Raw genomic sequence first — 21,322 nt, forward strand, 5'->3', positions numbered from 1 at the left:
GCACATACCCAGCAATTTGTTTTCTTTAGAATTGCATGTGTCATATTCATAATCAATAACAACGTATTGTTCCCATACCCTCCCCTGTGTCTTTCTTCCACTGGGGACAAGGTATAAGTAATCACCTGAACCGGGCTTTCATTAGTGGATATATTAACTATTGGAAAAAACCTTCCCAATGGGTGTATCGATTCCATATACCATAGTTCTAAGGCTGTCGTTATTGGTGCTACCACACTCATGAAGCACATGATTATTGTCAGTGCCAGCATACAATTCTTTTTACCATGCGTTTTCCTTAAGCTTACAGTCTTTACAATCAACTTATTCTCAGCAGCGGTGCAGGAGGAGGCTGAAACCGGTCCCGACATGTTTCTCATCGTCCTTCTTCTTCCTTATTAGAGTTCATCGTGGATATCTCTCTTTGTTGCACTTGTTCTGATGTCAATAAGTTCAACAAAATTGTCACAGTTCAGTTCTGCCAGTCCTTTATAGCCTGGATTTACTTATTTGTTTTTAGGCAAGATCACTTGTCCTTTCTCATACTGCTCAGAGGACTTTTGATCGGTTCTCTATTGCCTTAGTACCATGTGCGCCCAGCTTGTCCGCTCTGGTTCAGGACACATGTACTTTTTATGATCGAACCGAGGAGCAGCGAATCTTGAATTGTCCGCCCTGCACAATTCTCACTCTTCTCTCCTCTACACCTCTAGTTCCTTCTCCGTCCATGAGCAGAACCAGAGGTTAACATAAGCACCAAAGAACTGTGGATCACTTTGTCTTTCGAGGCCGTAAATCATATCGCCTCACTCCTGGTATTGTGTGATCCGTGAACAGTGCTGGTGCACTTCCAGATCCACGCTCAGAGTCAGCCTGTGGCGCTACTGCAGGTGCTGGTGTGCGCCGCGCCAATGATGCAGATTCGGTCTTTGGCGTGCTGGCAAGTGCTGGTGCTGGTGGCGCCAAAGGGGTACACGTTTAGTGTCTGCCGGTATTTGCAATGCAGATTTTGTGTCAGCCAACAGTGATGTAGATTCTGTTGGGCAATATTGGGGCACTCTTTGCCCTTCCCCCTTTTTAGCAATCGCTTCAGGCTTTGTTTCGAGTTTCACTTCTCGTTCGGACAGATTTGGTGGCAGCTTACTGGCAACAGTTTCTTTCGTTTCTGGGACCGCTGTCTCTTTCCGGTCGTCTGGGACAGGCAAGTCTTTTAGCAAAGTTGGGATCTTTTTTGGATGGGTGGCATGGATCCACGACTTCCGTCCATCCACCCGTATCGCCGTCTGCGTTGCCAATAGTACTTGATAGGGGCCGCGCCACCTGGGTGCTAACGATGATTTTCTTTCAAAATTCTTTAGCAGCACCCAGTCGCCTGGCTCCAGCGCGTTCCCCAGACCGGTGTATCTCACTGGTAGAGCCTCCTGCACCTGCTGATGAATCAAACGCAATTTCTGCATTAAAAGGCCACAATAAGTACTAAGCACAGGATGTTCTACCTCGCTAAGTCGTTTTGGCTGAGGTGCGCACCAAACATATCCCGGCCTCCCCATTACGATTTCGTACAGGGAGAGCCCAGTTCTAGCCTGTACAGATGTACGCATGCATAATAGCGCTATGGGCAATGCATCCACCCAACTCAACCTGCTTCCTGCACATATCTTGCTTATTTTTGACTTGAGGATCCCGTTGTGCTTCTCCACAAGACCGGCCGAACTCGGATGCCTTGAACTATGAAATCTCTTATCAATCTGAAGACCTGCACATATCTGTAACACCACTGCACCCACAAAATGTGGACCATTATCTGACCATAGGGCACGGGGCAAGCCAAAACGGGAAAAATATTCTTTAAGCATTACTTTTGCCGTGCTTATTGCTGTGCAATCTTTTAAGGGATATGCCTCCACCCACTTGCTGAATGCACATATCACCACTAAGACATATTTCAAGTTTTGGCATCTCTCCATCTCTATGAAATCAAAATGGATTACCTCAAAAGGCATAGAGGGCGGGCCAAAACTGCCTATTGGAGTCACTGTTCCCTTACCTACATTGTGTTGTAAACACGTGATACAGTTCTGCACCAACCTCTCTGCATTCTTCTTTATGTTTACATTCTGCCATACTGTAGATAGGTGCTGTATTATCTTTTTCGCACAGATGTGAGTAGGGCTTTGGGCCATTGTGACCATTGCATTCACATAAGAATTTGGCAACATCCAGTTTCTAGTTCCCTTGTCCACCCAACAACCCTCTAGATCTAACTCAGCAGAACCCTTTTCCCACCCTTGTATTTCATCGGCCTTGGCTTCGGCCTGCATTTCTTTGACAGTGGCAATTCCATTTTCTATCATACAGGGTACTTCCTCGGTCTGGACTGTCATCATCTTAGTATTTAAATTAGTGGCAGTTTGTTTTGCAATTGTGTCTGCAAACGCGTTTCCCTTTCCTACTTTGCATGTTACCTTTTTATGTGCCTCGCATTTCACTATTGCTAGACGTTTTGGAAACGTGAGTGTGCAGATAGTAATCGTACAATCAAAGGGCCATGTTGAATTCTGGCACCATGTGATGTCAAGAAACCTCTCTCAGCCCAGAGTCGACCAAAGTTATGAACCACCCCAAAAGAATACTGACTATCAGTATATATATTCACATTTAAATTTTCAGAAATCTCGCAGGCTCTGGTCAATGCTGTGATCTCTGCGGCTTGGGCCGAATTGCAGGGGATTATTTTGCTTTCTACAATGCTCTCTAGGGTAGTGATGGCATAGGAGGCAGTTGTAATCTCATATCTTGTCAATCTAGCAGAGGTGAGGTGTTGCGTCTGTGTCCTATTTAATAGAAAGTCTATGGCATGTGGCACCATCAGAATTAAAGTATGCCCCAATACCATCCCTTCCATTTGTTTCACCGACACAGCAGCTGCCGCGACAGCTCGCAAACATCATAGTAGTGCGCGTGCTACAGGGTCCAGCGCGGAAGAGAAAAAGCTGCACGGCCTATTTCTTCCACCTTGTTCCTGTGTCAGAACTGCCAATGCACATCCTTCACTTTCACACCCAAACTGTCTAAAGACCTTTTCATAATTCGGTGTGCCCAAAACTGGAGCAGAACATAATGCAGTTTTCAATTGATCAAACGCTCTCTGACATTCCTCATCCCACTCCAAAGGCATAACCACATCCTTTCTAGTCAAATTCACCATCGGTTTCCAATTAACGCAAAATTACCGATCCATTGTCGGCAATACGAATCCATGCCTATTATGGCTCTGACTCCTTTCTGTGTCTTTGGAATAGGCATACAAGAAATACTTTCTATGCGTTCTGGCGTTAGCCTTCTCACCTCTTTCGAAAGTAGGTAGCCCAAATAAGCTACCTCCTTTCGATTATATTGAAACTTCTTCAAACTAGCTTTATGGCCATGTGCCGCTAGGTGTGACAGTAGTAATACAGTGCTTTCTTTACAAATATCTTCTGTGTCAGCAGCTAACAACAGATCATCTATATATTGCAAGAGTATGCAACCCACTGGTAATTCTAGCATGTCTAGCTGCTCTTTCAATGCTCTACTGTAAATACACAGACTTTCCGTGTATCCTTGCGGAATCCGCGTAAATGTAAATGATCGTCCTCCTAATGTGAACGCGAACAAATATCTACTGTCCTTGTCCACCGGAATGCTAAAGAACGCATTTTTTAGATCAACTCTGCTAAAGTATTCTGCTGAGACAGGTATCATTGTCAATATTGTAGTGACATCTGGGACTAAAGGAAATTGTGGATCTACTACTTTGTTCAGCGCGCGCAAATCAATTATGAAACAATATGGTACTTCATTGCCTCCTTTTTTCTTAAACTGGAAGAATCAGGCTGTTGCATGTACTGCCTGCAATTTCTTCAATCACCCCTAATTTCACCAAATCTGTAACAATACTCTTCAATCCTTTGTCACCTTCAGCCGAAATTCTGTATTGGGGAATTTGTGGTAGTGTAACACCCTTTTTCAAAAGGATCTTTACTGGCTCTATTTTCAAGCATCCTACATCGTTGTCATGCATTGCCCATATGCAGGTTGGCACTTTACTTAGCTCTCCTGGTAAAGTTTCAGACATGAATTCTGACACAGGGACATCCTGTGGCCAAATCGTCAGGATCGCCCCGTCTGCCGTGCAATGTATAACTGCACCTAACTTTTTCAACAAATTTAATCCCAACAGGTTCTCCCCACAATTTTCTGTTAAAAAGAAAGGACAATGTTCAGTGAATTGTCCTATGGTAACTGGGACTGGTTGGAACACTGGGTTTATGACTGGTGTACCTGCGAACCCTACGGAAACATTTTTTTGCCCTGACAGTGGTATATCCGGAACCAAGTGATGGTCTATTGAACACTTTTGCGCTCCTGTATCTACAAGGAAGCGGTGCTCCTCATTCCCGACTCTCATTTCTACGTAGGGTCCTCTCTGATTCACGGGAATGGACACTGGTTCCGACCCCTGTCATGGGCTGTCCTATTGGGGAAATAACACATCGTCCGATGTGTAATCATTACTATTACTGTAATACATATTTGGCTGTGAATCGAAAACTTTCCCACTCTTCCCTATATTTCCCCCACTCTGATTTCCATTGTACTGTTGGTTTTGTTGACCCTGACTCTGGTTAGGAGCACTTTGGTTTTGGGCTTGGTTTTGATTACCTCCATTATTGTGGTACTGCTGCATACTATTCCTATTTGGTCCATTCGCTCATTGGTGCCCTCTGTGCTGTCTTCTCTGACCAGACCCATTTCTATTCTGCAGATGTGGACATTGCGCTTGCCAGTGTCCTTCCTCCTTACAGTACGCACACTGATTTGGTCCCAATGGCCCCCCATGCATATTCGAATGACTCCTTCCTTGTGCATTCCCTCTCCCTCTATTATGTCCTTGTACTTGCTGCAGTAGCACCCGTGTCTTCAGTATGAATGCTTTCAAGTCTTTCCCCACTTGTTTTAACAACAATAATTCGTCCACCATCGCCTTCTGCCCCGGCGATGGTATCTGCTGCCATCCATTATGTGACCCCTGCATTCCCTTCCTATCTCTCCCAATATCCTTACCCCTGTACCCAGGTGCAGTAAACATTTCAGCGTAATCATTTTCTAATTCATTTTTAAGTCAAAAAGTCCATATACATGTTCTCTCACTTCTTCATCTCTCTCTCTACAGCGTGCTAATGCATTCAAATCTAAGAATCGCTGCGGTGGTAATTTCCCAATTAACTGTTTCCATCTCTCCACCAAATATTCACCCATACATTCCAACACTACCTGTCTTTCGTTGCTTCTTCGGAAGTCATATATCGAAGCCAATGTTGTCGTCCCATCATTCCCGTCTATATACATTTCTGCCTGTTGCTGTAATTCCACCTTCCTTTCTTTGCTGATCGCACTGCGAGTTACCCTCGTGCATCTACTTTGTTCAGTCCCGTATCTCGCCCCCGTGGTTTCTATTTCACCCCAGGAGGGACGGACGGTACAGAGTCTGTATCTAAGGTGGGAGGTGCGGATGGGACAACAGAAGCGGGGAGTGTCTGCTGTGGGCCTGGTTGGCTAATAGGAAGTGTTACGTGCGCGGTCTGTGGCTGTGGGAGGGCTTGAGCTACGGGAGGGAGAGTTTGGGCTTCGGGAGGGTTTGGGCAATAGTTACTGACGTGCTCGGCCTCGCTTCTGATCTTGGGCCTTGTTTTGTATGGATCAATATGTTTTCTATCAATTCATCTGCTATATGCAATTCTCGTTGTGGATATATTTTTTCTATATTCAACTGGTCACGTCTACCTGACCTCCTTAGACTCTCAGTCCACTCCTCCTCCTCTTTTTCCTCCGCTACTTCACCTTTCGATTTATGCCTGCGCGCATGCTTCGCTCTACTTCTAAGTCGGAGCATTGCTTCCCTTCTCCAGTCTTTAACAATATCAAAAGCTGCAGGACGCGCTTTCTTTCTTATCAACACCCTTTCCAGGTTATCTATTCTCGCTATCTCGAAACTACCATTAATCGGCCACTGATGGTCTTGTTGCTTTCTGGTTTGCCTATGTCAAGTCTCACAGAATATTTTTGCACCCACTCCATACTTCACATACATCTCATATGCCGGCGTTCCCCGAGGTGGTGTAATTTGGCCATCTTCCAAAGATTGTCTACCACAGCGGAAAAACCCTGCTAGGGTGGACAATACCCCAGGCATGTTTTAACCTTCCCCCTGGTTAATCAACCTTACCTAGGGCGTTTGATTTTGCAAAGTGAACTCTCAACCAATATCAGTATTACTTTGAATCGGGGAATGACTCACCTGATAAATCAATTTGTCCTTCAGGACACAAGTCGTCTGTATACTGACGCAAACAATGACGTCGTGTCTGTGTTTCTTGGCTTCCGCCTCATTTCGGGACCCTCGCCTCCTTGTTCTCTAGCCGGGTACGTCGATCAGGGATCAGATGTGTGCAGATCTGCAAAGGAATCTCTCATCTCTCCTACAGGGCGCCCCGAACACCTCTTGATCCCGGCTCGATCGTCCCGTCCTCGCCGTTCTACGCCTTTACTCAATTACAACATATATGATGGAACAAGTAGGGGAGGGTCCCTGTTTGGGCATCATCTTGAAAGGGGCCCCTAGGGGTCCCTTACGTCTATGGAAACAAGGCAAGTCACCACACACGATAGATACGCCAGACACAAGGTTGTATTCCCAAAGCTAGGGTTTATTGCAAAGCAAATAGTCTCAGTTGGCCAACTCGGTCTCACGCCCCGCGACGTGTATCTTTAGTCCTCGAGGGACGCAAGAGAGTGAATTACGTACATCAGTTACATATATACAAAATGCATATCATACACTCAGCTATGACATGTTTAACACCCCCCCCTTATTGGGTTTCTTTGAACTCGGTGTGATGATGGACACTTTCGACAATTATGACACCCTCAAATATCTATTCTAGTAACAATATGCAATTCTGCAAGTGCGGAGGTATCTTTTAGTTGTTGAACAGAACACAGTGCTTCTGTTCTTGGAAGTGAGCTACATACGGGGGAAGAGTCACATTCCACTATCTATGAGGTGCTATTCGTGTCCTGGGAGCCAACACGCTCTACAGGGTTCGGTAAAGGGGGGCCATTAGAAGAGCATAATTCAAGCCTTTAGCTGCTTTATTCTAACATATTCTACCAAATAACGCGACTGGCTGGCAGCTGTGAAATGATTAAATGCCCTGCGGCTCTGCTTCAAGGCTATATTCGGGAGGGAGCCGGGCATTCCTTTCCGGCGCTGCCTACGTTGTGTTTCAATGAACTCTTATTAGCCTCGCGGCCCTGCGGCCTTGTCCTTTCACGTTCAGACAACAATATTAACAGTCGAGCAGTGTAAGCAGAAAATGTGCTGCGAAGCAATAAGAAAAGGAAGCAATGAGCAATTGTTAGAAAACAAAATGGCGATCCTTGTTACATCAAAATGGCCGTTCATTGGTAAACTCAGAAACCTGTTTTTCTATCGTATCGTGCATGAGACGGTGGCCCACGGCCACCAAAATACGTTTTGCCATTAATCATGATAGGTATCCATTTTTCTAGACTGACACCACTACCTGTGGCACTGCGAGCGCAGCGCCCACCTATGCAACCTGCACACACTGGTGTCATGCCCTACGACAACACAGGCAGCGAGAGTACACACGTGACGCAGGACAGTGCCTGTGCACACACCAGCCCCCCCGCCACATAGCTGCAGACAGATATCGCATGTGGATATTTTCAAGGAGTCAGACTCAAACGGGGACCTAGATTTAGTCAAGCCATACCCCGAGCCCACACAGCCTGCGACCACTGCCAGATGGTAACCTGCGTGCAATAAGGGCACAGCTGGACCACATCGAGTGTCAGCAGGTGGAGATACACACCGTGGCTGGTGAGCAACACACAGAGATGCACAAAATCCACAATACCATCCAGAGGAGCACGAGCCGCATAGCACACACACTCAGACAGGCAACTTCTGCCACGGTGACACTTGGGCAGAGGGTGCGCAAGCACACAGATGCCTCATCTGCCGCAATCCCTATCACATGCCATGCAGTTCATATTGCATTACATCCGTGCCCAGGGTACTGAGCCCTCATCCACCAACACGCCCTCTGAGAGCTCACTAGAAGGCACACCAAGGCGATGGTCCACCCGTCTCCTCAGAAACAAGGGTCCAGGACTCAGACCCCAAGTCCAGATGTACCCGGAAGTAATGCATGGACATGGTGATCACGCTGATGCATACTGTTGTGTACTTAGATGGGGTAGGGTTTTTTGGGGGGTTTTGAGTGGGTAGGGTTTATTGGGGGATTTTGAGTGGGTAGGGTTTTTCGGGGGATTTGTGTGGGCAAGGTGTTTTTGGGGTGGGTGTTGGGATCGGATGTACACTGCATGTATATCCAGAATGGCACTCCAAATCATAAAACGAAGATTTACACTTACAACGATGAATGGACATCAATCTTTGTGTGCATTCATATATTCTGTGTGATGAACAGTGAGCATTTCCCAGGTAAATGGCAGGCAGCATAAAAATATAATTCTTAATAAGCTCCCGATAAACGCCCCGTTCTCAATTCATTTTTATCATTCTTTTGATCTTTGAAGTTTGATCTAAAAGATGTTTGGTAACCAATTAATTTCCTTCATATAAGTATGATCTAGTGGGGTTGAATATCACTCTCCTTTACCACTGCAAATGGCCCGCTATAGATGAACCCACTTAAGCCCTATTTTGATCTTTGCAGAAGGAAGCATTAACCTCTACACACTGCATTTTGGGTCCTGCCTACTCCATTCTAAAATGGGCTGTGATAGAGATTCTGTTGGTAAAAACTCTTTGCCATGGAAATGGCAGCTGCCCACCATGCTATACCAGTGCGCCCAATTTACAGTACAATACACAAATGGGTGGTGATAGGTCCTATGAGATTAGCATTGACCGTGGCCCCTTCTAGGTCTACCGCAGGGCATGTTGGAATCTGGGGGTTAACCACTGCAATTCTACTTGACATGATAAAAGTGGGTGTGTAAGTGTTCTCTCCACACAAGGTGAACAGGAACTTTGCAGGTCGGTAACACCAATGACCTCCTACATCTCCAACAACACTAAGGTCTGAGAAGTCAAGGGGCTGGGGAAAAATCCCAGTGTCTCCTCATAGCTAAGAAGGCACTGCCCGTTGTTTCAAGTCATCACTCTGCATACCAACTGGGAACCGGAAAACCTTCCTGACATTACTTCAATGGAGCATGATTTTTACAGTAATGTCATGATGCCGTCTGCTACAAAATCAAAAACTAGGACTCTTTTTTTCTTCTACTCATGGTGTTGATGTGGTGGGTATGTAATTTGGCCAAAGAAAGATCCTGCTGAAAGTGACCAGAGATGTGGGAAGGCTGATATCCTCTAAACTGAACCAAGAAATATAGTGTGCCAGTCAATGGTTAGTGTGCCAGTCAATCAAACAAAGGAGTAAAAACATCGACACTAACAGGGAATAACCGGACCACATGTACAGGAGTAAGGTTTAAGTCTCGGATTAACAATCCACCTAATATGATTACTGTGAGTCTGTGTGTGAGGTGAGAGAGCGGATTAGAGTAAGGGGTTCATACCACTTCACATTTTTCATAAAAGCCAGATAGTTCTCCCCGGAACGTGTGTAGAGAAGGAGCTAAGTGCCCCCACCTCAACCACCTCACCCATATTACCTATATGTTGGGTAGCAGAGTGTAAAGCTCGAGCAGCATCAGGGGAAGTGCCCACACTCAAGAGAATCCTGGAGGCAAGGTTACAGTTTAGAAAACCATACCTGCATCCAAGACGGTATGATGGCAATCTGAATGAAAAACCAGAAGGAGGAGGACGAATGCACGAGAGAGAAGATTGGTGACGTCATGCAAGAGTCGAGCTGACATACTTAGAAAAGATGCAGAGACGAAGGAATGCAGATATTCTATAAGGCATCAAGAATGTATCAAAGATAAGCAACATCTTGGGCTTAAGATGAAGAGGCTTATGCTGAAGAAACAATGACATTATTAAAGTCAATTCACACGTGTACAGATGCAAAGTAACGCAAGCAGACAAAGTTTTCATGAGGCTAGCTTCATAGTAAAATAGATTGCGGCAAGCGCCAATATATATATATATATATATATATATATATATATATATGTGTGTGTGTATGAGGTACGAGTGTACGAGTACGGAATGAAGTCTTCCACCATGCCTTATAGCAGAGCCGGACCAAAAGAAGAAAAAAGTTATTTTCCAAATGTGTTGCAGTAAGAAAGTAAATGAATTACAGGAAAATTTCAGAAAGGTGAGGTTGAATGAGCCAAGAAGCCAAGGTCGTTTCCGGCTGGAAGGAACAAAAATTTGTTACAATCTTGTGAAGGAATAAACCTCCTGTTCAGGAGCTTGGAGTGAACAAAGAAGACGTCAGAGGCTCATTGGAAAATACTCTTTTTAATACACTGAAAGCTCAATCCGTGGTCTCCAGTCACGTGGGGACAAGGAGTTGGACGAGCATGATGGTCACACCTACACATGAGGGCAGAGCGCGCCTCTACTCCCCTGGATTTTCCAGAGCAAAAGAACACTCCCAAGGACAAGTTCAAAGGCTCTAATTGACAACCGACCACTGAGGCGATGATGGATGATGTTCTAATTGGTGAGAAGCTATGGTTATGACCAGCTCGTCAAGGACCTGGCAGTCTGGCCTGCGTGCTGCTAGCGTGGGTGGACGAGGGCTGACAGACGTTAGAAATCAGCCAATGATACAGGGCTGCATGATTAAGAGCCCTATAGTTAAGTAACCAATGGGACGTCGTCTATTTAGTGACGTTCATAGTGACCTGTTTTGAGGGAAGGGCTTAGTTGCCCCACCTGATGTTAAGAAACCTATCACCTTTCTCACGCCCATTAGACGAGTATGGATTGTATACTTAGATATTCCCTTAGACCCAATCACGCTTGTTAGTAGGTTTTGTAGTTTGCCACGTAGGATGACGTTAGTAATACGCCGGTTGTATGTCGCCTATGACAAGGTTTTTCTATAAAAGAGTGCTTTTTTGTGAGGTTCGTTGAGATCTTGCTATGATATGTCCGATGACATTCGTTGTACTCCTTGTTTTAGATAATTGACATTAAAACAGTCATCTTTTTGCCTACTTTCTGAGTCGCTTTGATTATTGATGTTTTGAGTAAAATCTGCATCCCCATTCATCTCAGAGTATTGCTACCTTGTCTTAGAGGGCTGGAAGTTCTCCAGTTCACATGGTAGCAGAGAGAGGATGGTTAAAAGTCTATCGAGATAAGTACGCTTTGAGGTCCCCAGCAATATCAACGCCCTCTGCCATTCGGCTGAAAGGACGTGAGGCTCCCTATAGATAGTGGATTAGAACAAATGCAAATGCTTGCAAGCTAGGGTAGACAGGTCCCCTGTTTACAGTCAGAAACCCCTCACGGCATCTATGGGAAGCTGATCGGACAAAAGGTTGAAGAGGCAAATAAAAGAGGCGGATGATCCCGAGGGTCGAGAGCTGAAAAATAAATAACGCAAATGGTGGGTACAAACTGAGTGAGTTGGCAAAAGTGTGAATGGGCAGTAATGGAAGATAGTGGATAGAGACAAATGAGTAATGGTGGGGAGGAAGGGATGGTCAACTCGAGACAATGGGCCTCATTACGACCTTGGCGGTAAGTATCGGACATTACCGCCATGGCGTAAATAGCGTTTACGGCTTGGCCCGATGGCGTAAAGTGCGGCTCATTCCGACCCATCGGGCACGAGCTTTACGCCATGGCGGTAATGTAAAGTACGCGATGGCGGAAATGACCCCAAAACGGCACTCACCGGCGTCGTCCGCCGCGCTAGGTACACTTCCGCCATCCATCTTAGCGGTCACCGTACTTAGCGGTGACCGTAATTAGCGGTCAGCGTACTTTACGGTCACCGTAAATAAGCGGAACCGGAAGTAGCGCCATCGCGCCGGAACGGGAAAGAGCACGGCGGCCATCTTGAAAAACACAATCCATCGGCATCCTCCGCAACCACTCGACATCTGACCCTGAGACCCTGCAAAAACCAATACCTACCCATTTCCCTGCTCGAAAATGCCCAAATCTGTCCGAAAAGCCTGTGACCGGCAGCGGCAAGACCGGTTCACAAGGGAGGAGCTCAACATACTTGCTGAGACCCTACAGGAGAATTCCGCTGTGGTCTTTTCCACACAGATGACCCGGCCGGCTATTGTGAAGAAGAAGGCCATATGGGCCTTAGTTGCCCAGCGGGTTAGTGCGGTAGGGACCGTCCCCCGCAACGCAAGGCAGTGCCGGAAGCGCTGGGACGATCTCCGGCTCCGCGTCAGGAGCATCCTCTCGGCGAACCGCAACATGGGCATGGCGACCGGGGGAGGATCTGAGTCCCCAATCAAACTACAGCCCTGGGAAGAAATATGCGCCTCAACAATCGGGATGGAGTCCATTGAAGGGGTAGGAGGGATGGAGCGAGGAGCACCGGCATCAGGCGATGCAGGTAGGTGCCTCAAATGAAGCCATGCTAGAGTCACTGAAGTCCATTCATGTGAAGCCCAATGTTACCCTATAGTGTAAATGCAACACATCAGCAGGGCACTGCCTAGAGCCACATCTGACCTCCACCCAGTACGCATGCAGTATGCACACCCTAACTGCAGGCACCCACATACCTCCATGCTACTTCCACGCAAAAGTGAGACAACCTGTATGCCCCTGCCTCAAATGTGCCGCATCTAGTAACCCAAATGATGTCATCCATCACGATGCACGCGCAATGTACGCAGACCCATCAATAACACTCTTCCTCCTTTGCTCCACCACAGGCTCAAACTCAGAACCCGATGATGAGGACACACCTGACACCACACCTGTCAAGAGGGCCAGGACCACAGGGCCAACACTACAACCCTCCACCTCTGCTGCAGCTAAAAAAACACCACAGCAGCCAAAAGCCGGTGCCAGACAACAGGACAGGCCACTGACCGGCACCCCAGCAGGTAGCAAGGTAGCTGCAGCAGAAGCAGTAAACATCCCCCAAATGGTTCCCACAGAGGGGACAGGTTCAGCAGGAAGCAGCACTATGGGGGTAACTGCTGCCATACCAGCTTGCTCAGACAGTGATGCAGGGGATGCAGAGGATACTGATGTGGGACCCCCCACTGCCCACCTCCAATCCCCCACCCTGTCCCAAAGCAGCCCACATGAGGATGCCACACAGGTGCAAATCGATGATGACGATTGGCCATCCCCCCCAAGCCCTGTTGTAAGTCTGCAGGAGGGGAGCAGCCCCATGGACACACCACAGGCAATAGGCATGGCACAGAGGGAACAACAGAGCCTGGAGGAGATCATAACTTGCCAGCAGCAACTCTCCTCGCTCCTTAATGAGCATGTCACGGAATGTGGGGGTGCAAGGGCATCAATGGAACACTGCACCGAGACCCTGAGGGCAGCAATGGTGCAAAGCACCGAGACCCTGAGGGCAGCGATGGTGCAAACCTCCGAGACCCTGAGGGCTGACATGCAGTCCTCCACAAAGGACATTTGTGCCGAACTTGCTGCCATGCGGCGCGTGCTGTCTGAGCTTGCACGCTCAATTCGGGACATGCATCCAACTGAGCAGCCAAGCACATCCTCCGCTGCCAGTTCCACCCCGAGCAGCCCCGTCCGCCGATCAGGCAGGACCCTGCGGAGCACAGGCAGGGGTGCCCCGGGGTCTGGGAGAGGGGGCTGCCAATAGTGCCTGCCCGGTGCAATAATACATCAGCCACTTGATCACAGGGGGTGTTGGGGTATTCAGGGGGAGGGGGGAGGGGGGAGTGGGTGTGTTGGGGTATTCAGGGGGGAGGGGGGAGGGGGGAGTGGGTGTGTTGGGGTATTCAGGGGGGGGGGGGGGGAGGGGGTGTGCCACGACATGTTATCTCCGAAATACACTTTTTGCTTCTCCAAAATGAATTGTGTCGACATTTTTATTGCATATGTGTGCTTTATTGGTGTACAGTCCACAGTGTGCATGTCCCAGGAACACACAGTGGCCCAAGTGCAGTCTCCATGTGGTACACACCAGCCGTGTGTGTTAGAAGCAGTGGTCGATGATAGTTTGGCGCATTGCACGCCCCTCCTGGGCATCGCCTCCTCCATAGGGTGCCGCCCCATCTGCACCCTCCTCATCGTCAGGTGGTTGCAGTTCTGCGTCAGGGGGCAGGGGCACATTCCGTCTGACGCACATATTGTGTAGCATGACACATGACATGACGATCTTTGCCACCTTCTCATGGCGGTACAGGAGTGCACCACCAGACCTGCTGAGGCATCGGAACCGTGCCTTCAATAGGCCAAATGTTTGCTCTATGACCACACGGGTACGTGTATGTGCACGGTTGAAGTCCTCCTCGTGCTGGTTCTGCGGGTTCCGGACTGGTGTAAGGAGCCACCTCTTCAGGGGATAGCCTGCATCACCTGTATTTGGGCGAGATTGTATGTGTCAGTGATGACGTATGACAAAAAACATGATGTGCCACCATGGCTTGTATCCAACTGTTACTTTGGATCACTCCTACATGCACTGATCAATTCACACAATGCAACAAGTATATGCTCATGTCTCCCATGGCCTGTCTTGCATGCCATCACCCAATGTATGCAGTGGGGTGGAGTGCATTGTGAGTGCCCATCCACTGTGTCCGTTCATGCCGTTTGGTTAGTTGGCCTGGCACATGTCCTGTAATGGCAATGTGCACATCATTGCAACATTTCTGTGCGCCTCATCATGGCCCCAGTGAGCGATGGTGATGTGGACAGGGCCATTTTGGGGGCCCTGCTGTCTGTGTAATGGTGTGTTGATGTTTCTGTCCGTCATGTGCCTCCTTCGTGGTCAGTTGTGGGGGACAGGCCTGTCGGTTGATGGTGTTTGGTGCATTTAGGTGTTCTTCATTGTTGGCAATGGGGTCTGATTTGGTAAAATGCACATGCAGATGGTTATGTCATGGTTGGGGCACGACCTCATTCACAGGGGAGGGCTGCATACATTGGGTATTGGCTTTACTGGCGTTGGGTGGAGTCTGGGTTGCTCTAGGGTATCATCTGTCTCCGTTCTCTCTGCTACTCACAGCCAGGTGGAGTATGCATCATTCCCCCCCCCTTTCAGCCAGGTGGAGTATGCATCATTCCCCCCCCCCCTTTCAGCCAGGTGGAGTATGCATCATTCCCCCCCCTTTCAGCCAGGTGGAGTATGCATCGGTACGTCATTCACCTACCCACTTCACAGTTCCATGGTCATGACATTGGACTCACCGAGTAGCCAGGATCTTGGGCCTGCATGTCGCTCCATGTAGCGTGGTATTGTGGAGTTCCTCGGGTCCATTGCGTCATGGGTTGATCCGGGGAATCGGGCACAACAATGTGTGCTGATCTTGTTGGAGTCACAGACCATTTGCACGTTAATTGAGTGGTACTGTTTCCGGTTGCGGTACGGTACCTCCATGGCACGTGGAACAACCAATTCCACATGGGTGCAGTCGATGGCACCAATGCAACCAGGTATGCCTGCTAGTGCATGGAATCCCACTTTGGTGTTTGCAATCTCCTGGGCAGTCCGTGGTAATGAGATGTGGTCATCTGTGTGCTTGAGGAGGGCATCGAGCACTTGGATGAGCGTACGTGAGTATAATGGTTGTGAGATTCCATGCAAGTGCCCCACTGTGTGCTGATAGGTGCCTGTGGCCAGGAAGTGGAGTACAGACACTACCTTCAGTAGGGGTGGGATGGCGGTTGGACTTTCTATCATGCTGACGATGTCGTTGTGTGTCATGTCTACGATGGCGGTAATGGTGTCCCGGTCCAAAAGGTACAGGGTATGGATCTGCTCTGCAGTGAGGTTGAATGGACTGGCTCTGATGCGTGGGATTGGGGGCTGCCTGCGTGGTGCCACTGGCTGTGCTGGTGGGGCTAGCTGGCCCTGCCTTGCCCTCCTTCTCCTCCTGCGTCTCCTCCGTGCAGCCTGTTGTTGTTGTTGTTGTTGTTGTTGCTGCAGTTGTAGCACTCGCATTGCTATCAGGTCCTCCAGCCCCAACATTGCTAGTCGTATTGGTATCATTGTGGAGTGTGACTGGGTGTGGGAAGGGGTGGGGTGTGCACTTTTTGTACTTCCTGAGTCTGTATTGCCTTCACCTGTGCTGTTTCTGTGCACCTGTGGCAGCTGCATTCACTTTACATGTCCCTTTACGGTTGGTTCGCGATGGCGTAATTAGCACCATGGCGGTAAGGTACTTAACGGCCTGGGTGATGGCGTTAGGTGCATGTCCGCTCGGGTCGGCATTCGCGTACCTTACCGCCATGGCGCTAAGTACGGTGTGGGAGGTCGCGTGCGCGCTCCCTTGGTGCAGTTAGCGGCAGCGTTAACTACGATGGCGCTAATGGCATCGTAGTTAACGGTCACGGGTCATAATCGTCCCTGGCGGAAAACGATGGCGGTAACCATTTACCGCCATCGTTTCTCACTTAGCGCCAAGGTCGTAATGAGGCCCAATGAATGTTGAGTTTAATGGTGATAATTGACTTGAGATGATAAGAGTGTCAAGTAATTTAAGAAGGTTGACTTGAGATGACGAGTGTCAAGCAACGAACCCTGTGAGACTAGTAGCGTCACAGTGGGATATAGCCAGTTAACTCAGTTTTAAAGGACGTCAGCAGGATCTGTTCCCTACAGCCCTGTTACAGGTGACATAGGAGACAAACTTGACTTGTTTTAAAGAACAGTTTAAAGACAGAAGATCACACTCAACGGAGCATTTTTTAGTTGTGAAGAGGTTGAGTCTTGAATTATAGACTGATATAAGTGACTAGTCGAGTATGTCCGTTTGTCTGTTTGCTTTATGTGATTGTGTAATGGTGACAAAAATATAGAGGAATTGGTAAATGCGGAAAGGAAAGACGAGAGTTGAAAAAGTTGATAATTTATTGGAATTTAATTGATGGTGTTTAGTGAAAACAGATTAAAAATAAGATAAACATGATATAAAGGGTTTGGAGCCTGCAATGATTGGTGCAAGCTCATATTGTATTATGTTTCTGAAAAAGTATTTGTTTGAATCAAATTGCAAAGATTAACAGGTAAGTATTGACCATCAAGTCTGACGAGTCAACAATGGAGGATATTAATCCACTTACGCATCTGTGTAAACAGCTCCCGAAGCACGCGCCCAAGCAGTATAGTGCAGAATGGGTAAAGGGCACGGCAGAGAACATTTTTATGCTGTGGCCACAAGGGGAATCATTATCAAAAGCGGTTTTGCAGCATATGATGACATATTTGCATGCTTTGTACACAGGAAAAAAGTTAGACAAACGATTAGCGAGCTTAGAGCTCTGGAAAATGTACCAGGTGGAGAGAGAAGAGCCGCGTCCTATAGATTGGATACTTAATGTATGCACAGAGGGGGTGATGAGCCTTCCGCTCCACCTGCCGCGCACAAAGCAGACGGCGACAGTAAGAAAGATGAAGGGCTGTACCCACTAAGGGAGCTCAAGGCAGCAACAGGGTATAGTAACCCGGCATATGAGTCACCTGCACAAAGCAGCGATGAGGGCCCGGAGCAAAATACTGATAGAAATGTAATCCCTAAGTCCCCAAGGACAAGGAGAGATGCAATAAAGAGAGAAGTGATCGACCAAGTACATCCTTAGATATAGGGCGAGAGATAAAAAGGTGGAAAGGGGAAAAGGATAAGGCTGATGAGGTAGCGCTTTTACAGAATGAATGGATGTGAGGTCAGATTTTGCTCAAACTCGATGGTAAGAGTAGTAACACCAGAATACCCTGCTCTTGACTAAACATCATCAGCTCTTTCTCCAAGAATGGCAATCAGAAGACCATTAATGTCCCCTATAGCTAACGTGTTTCCTCCAGTCATTTTCTCTAACTCATGTATACACTTCAAAGCACCGGAAGTTAAACTCGGGAGTTTGCACCTCAAATTCTCCTTGTCCATTTGTGGCCATGGTATATACTGTGAGCTGACCCCACCCTTTTCTAGTAAAGGAAACTAAGAAATCCCAAACTCGCATTCGTCCCCTTCAGTTAATCTTTCCAAACCAGGGACAGTGATTCCGCATTGCCTTCTACCTGGCAACGATCATAATCTGCTCACATATGGTGGCGAATCCCCCGTCTCACCATGGGAACACCCTCTAGGTCGACCCAGCCGCGTCAAGCAACTTGACGCCCGAAAGATAGGGGGGCCTGAATACGACCATCTAACTTCCTTATCCATAGAAAAACATCCTTCAGACCCACCTACCGTCCTTTCCCCGATGGATGACTTACGCATCTTCATCTGACATCTCCTTTCATCAACTCGTGTAACATCTTTCCTCTTCGTCTCTATCCAGAGTCTGTCTGAAGACAGCTCTTTAGGCTCAAAACTACATGAGCCTCCCTCTTTATCATACAGCTGCGTACTCTCAAGTCGATCGTTCTTGCCCTTCCCTTTTAAATCCTTCTTTACCCTCATCTCATGATAGACTTTATCCATTGCGTCCCCAAGACTCCTAGTGTCAAACTCGTCCTCCAGATTTACTCCAGACGGACCTGGTAGTGGAGCTTGTGTGGGGAAGAACTCTCCTAAATCTTCCCATGATACAACTGGATCAGGATCCATTAGTTCCTTTTCCAGAAGATCAATGTTGCGTGCTGGCTGCTTTCTCTTTTGTTCTAAGTCATCATCAATTTCTCTACGCTTTCTTGCTTCCTCTCTTGCTTTTGCCTCCTCTTTTCTTTTCAGTTCTGTTGTCTCATTCGCCCTCCATATCTCCTCATCTCTTTGCCTTTGTATCCGTTTCTCCCTTAATCTTTGTTCCTCTTGTTCTTCTCTTTTTCTTTCTATCTTTTCTCGTTCCATAATTGCTCTCTGTCTGTTATCATATTTCCTCTGTTCTTCCGCCTTTTCCCTTCCTCGCTGCTGCTCATCTTAGTACAGTTGTTTCCATCTCTGTCTAGCCTTTCTTTTTACCCTTTCCTCTATCAGCTGCTCTTCTCTTTCTCCATTTATTTTATCTTGCTCATCAGCATCTTCTCTTTGCCTTACCTCATCGATGATAGAGCACCGTTCAATAACTGTAGGGCGGCACTCTGGAAAGCGCTTAGAGTATTATATCCAGAAATGCCCAATATGGGAGCTATAATGACAAAAAAGATGCAGGAAGGGGATGATCCTCTTGTTTACATTCAGAATTTCCAAGAGGCTAGGGCCTTGGAGACATGAGAAGCTTTGGGGAAATCTATCCCTGTGTTTTATCATATATTGTGCCAAGGGCTGCCAGAAGCAGCTGAAGAAGTTAGTGGGCATGGAGGCAAAACCATGTTCGGAAATACAGCTGACAATTGCGCGTTATTGTAGGCTTCTGCAAGAGGAAAAACGAAAGAGGGACGATGCTAGAAAGGGTGAAGAAGCAAAATGAGTACAGAAAAAGTTATCTAAGTATGGCATTGAAGGGGCAATGTTGACCAGTGGGACGAACCAAGTTCGCAACAAGTAGCAAATATGCTGCAAATGAATAACCAAAGGCAGTTCGACCAAGGAATTAATGGATTTATTCAAAGAAGAAGGGAAGGCTTTTGAGGCAGAGGCTTCCTGAATAATCAAGGAAACTTCCAGAATAATCAAGGTTGGTTTCAAAACTTGCAGAATAATTATCAAAACATGCAGAAGGGGCAAGTTAGAGGACTTCCTCCTATATGTTGGACGTGTGGTATGTCAGGGCACCTTGCTCGCATGTGTAGAAGTCAGGGATACATGCAAAGTGGGCAGTTCTCAAGAGGGGGGACTTCAAACCCGCCTGCATATTCGCAGCAGAATGGAGATGGGTTTGTACAGGATCAGACAGCGCAGCTACAACCAGCGCTGAGAGTGCAACAAGGCTTTCAAGTACAGTAGACAGCAGTAAATGCACCACAAGGGCAGTTGCAACAGTCACCCATGCAGATACAGCAGAGCACATGTACAGGACAGTTAATGACTCCTAGGATAGGGGGTTGTCAATGTCAATGAAGGTAATCCCTTCACAGGTACAGGGCAGAGATTGTATCCACAATAGTACAGCTCACTGGGAGACTTGATGTGTTCAATTCAATTGTTGACGCCTAATCCTCAAGAGGAACCCAGGGTTGACATCAATATAGGGGGCAAATCTTTTTTGTTTTTAGTGGACACGTGGGCAACACACTCGTGTATACGAGAGGGGACATTTTCTGTGTCTGGAAATGCCATGAATACTCAAAGTTTCACAGGAGCTACAAGTAGAGTTCCGTTTACTGAAAACTTGCCAATCTGTATAGGAGAGTGTGACATGTCTGCGCCGTTATTATATTGAAGACAGACACCTGTCAATATTTTAGTTAGCGATTTAATTACTAAGTTGAATATGACAATTTCATTTACTGGTGAGGGCATAGTGTGTTCACACCAGGAATGCAATTTTTTAAACGTATGTGAAATTAGCAAGGCATTTACAGAACGAATGGCCATGTGAACCATACAACTAGAACCAGAAGTTTTTCTCTATGGAGTGCGAAGTTTGTTAACTTGGTTACCAGGATTAGTGGATAAAACTGTGAGGATCCTTGATGAAATTTTATTTAGGCCAATGATACCTGTGGATGAAGAGGAAGGACGAGCCTTTCCTTTAGATATTGAAGCAGCTATAGTACGGGGAGAAGTAGCTATGCTCGATGGAGTTGATTATGACGGCAGACAATGGCGCGCAGGTATTGCCATAGGGGAAGGTTACAGATAAACTGATGTAACTGATCAGGATATGTTTGGCGATCACCCGGCCAATGACAAAGTATTAATTGAGCTAGAACTGGATATTACTTATTGGGTAAAAGCCATCAGATGAGAGGTCCCTCAGAAAATGATTGTAGTGGGGGGCGCTGTTGAGCAGCCGTCAAGATGGCTGCCTAGCTTATTAGCTCTGTGTGTTTCCGCTGCATATCCGACGACATCTGCGGTCTGCTGCTTCCCTGCGTCCAGATTCTTGATCCCCTGTCCCCTCCACAACTGGGGCTACGTGCCGCTGCAATTTGGGCACGAATCGGACCCCTGGAGCCGGAGTTCGGCGTGTGCGATGCCCTCGGTGCTGCGGTGGTGTGCGCCCGCCCGCTGCAACATTTTCCTCAGCCCGGCTGTCTCACTGTTGCTGCCCGCCCACCCGCCC

Source organism: Ambystoma mexicanum, chromosome 4p (assembly GCF_040938575.1).
Source record: "Ambystoma mexicanum isolate Mex_15411 chromosome 4p, UKY_AmexF1_1, whole genome shotgun sequence".
In the NCBI taxonomy this organism is placed as follows: Eukaryota; Metazoa; Chordata; class Amphibia; order Caudata; family Ambystomatidae; genus Ambystoma; species Ambystoma mexicanum.